The 1425-nt window shown below is 31.8% G+C and overlaps 1 non-coding gene across 1 annotated transcript; it reads right to left on the bottom strand.

The window, feature by feature from the left end:
- Positions 1 to 582: 582 nt before the first annotated feature.
- On the bottom strand, positions 583 to 685 carry LOC136143191 (U6 spliceosomal RNA). Its single transcript, XR_010657886.1, has one exon. It is a non-coding gene; the product is annotated as a U6 spliceosomal RNA (small nuclear RNA).
- Positions 686 to 1425: the final 740 nt, after the last annotated feature.

The raw sequence follows: 1425 nt of genomic DNA, 5'->3' as shown, positions 1-1425 counted from the left end.
CATGGTTTCAAGTTCATTTCTTGTGAATTGGTCTGTTTATATTTTCTATTTCTTCCTGGTTCAGTCTTAGAAGGTTGTACTTTTCTAAGAATTTGTCCATTTCTTCCAGCTTGTCCATTTTATTGGCATATAGTTGCTTGTAGTAGTCTCTTATGATCCTTTGTATTTCTGCTGTGTCAGTTGTAACTTTTCCTTTTTCATTCTAATTTTATTGATTTGAGTCCTCGCCCTTTTTTTCTTGATGAATCTGGCTAAAAGTTTATCCATTTTATTTATCTTCTCAAAGAACCAGATTTTAGTTTCATTGATCTTTGCTATTGTTTTCTTCATTTCTATTTCATTTATTTCTGCTCTAATCTTTATGATTTCTTTCCTTCTACTAACTTTTTTGTTTGTTCTTTCTCTAGTTACTTTAGGTGTAAGGTTAGGTTGTTTATTTGAGATTTTTCTTGTTTCTTGAGGTAGGATTGTATTGCTATAAACTTCCCTCCTGGAACTGCTTTTGCTACATCCCATAGGTTTTGCATCATCATGTTTTTGTTGTCATTTGTTTCTAGGCATTTTTTGATTTCCTCTTTGATTAAAAATGTGGAATGCTTCACGAATTTTCATGTCATCCTTGTGCAAGGGCCATGCTAATCTTCTCTGTATCATTCCAATTTTAGTATATGTGCTGCCAAAGCAAGCATGATTCTGTGTTTCTTGTTTGTTCCTCTCTTTTTCTTTTTGTTTTTCTTTTTTGTGGTTTTTTTGCTTTTATTTTATGCTTGTGTTCTCTTATTTTTGTTTTTTTAATGTATTATACGTTTTTTGATTTGTGCTTACCCTGTTTTTCAAGTATGTTATCCCCTTCCCATATCTACTTGCTTTAGACTGATAGTCATATCACATTCCAAAAAAGAAAAAAAAAAGGAATCTACATTTTCTTATTTTTCTCTCCCACAGTTTTATGATTTTGATATCCTCCTCTTTTACATCTTCATTTTTATTCTTCTGCTGTTCATGTGGTTATCATCGTTTTCACAAAAATATTTTGACTTTTTCTTTTAATCTGGCTTATTTAAGTGATTTACTTTCCAATTGTGATTTTCTCCTTCCTATAGATTCTTGCTTCTTTTCTATTTAGAGAAGACCTGTTAGTATTTCATTTAGGACAGGTTTAGCATTGCTGTATTCTTTCCAGTTTTGCTTGTCTGAGAAATTCTTTCCCTCCATCTATTCTAACTGATATCTTGCTGGTTAGAGTATCCTAGGTTGCAGATTTTTCCCTTTTAGAACTTTGAATATATCTTGCCACTCCCTTCTTGCCTGCAATGTTTCTATAGAGAAATCAGCTTATAGCCTTATGGGGATTCCCTTGTAATTAACTATTTGTTTTTCTCTTGCTGCCTTTAAATCCCCTTTTTATCTTTAACTTTTACCATT

Source organism: Phocoena phocoena, chromosome X (assembly GCF_963924675.1).
Source record: "Phocoena phocoena chromosome X, mPhoPho1.1, whole genome shotgun sequence".
In the NCBI taxonomy this organism is placed as follows: domain Eukaryota; kingdom Metazoa; phylum Chordata; class Mammalia; order Artiodactyla; family Phocoenidae; genus Phocoena; species Phocoena phocoena.
This window is presented reverse-complemented; position numbering and strand designations above follow the sequence as displayed.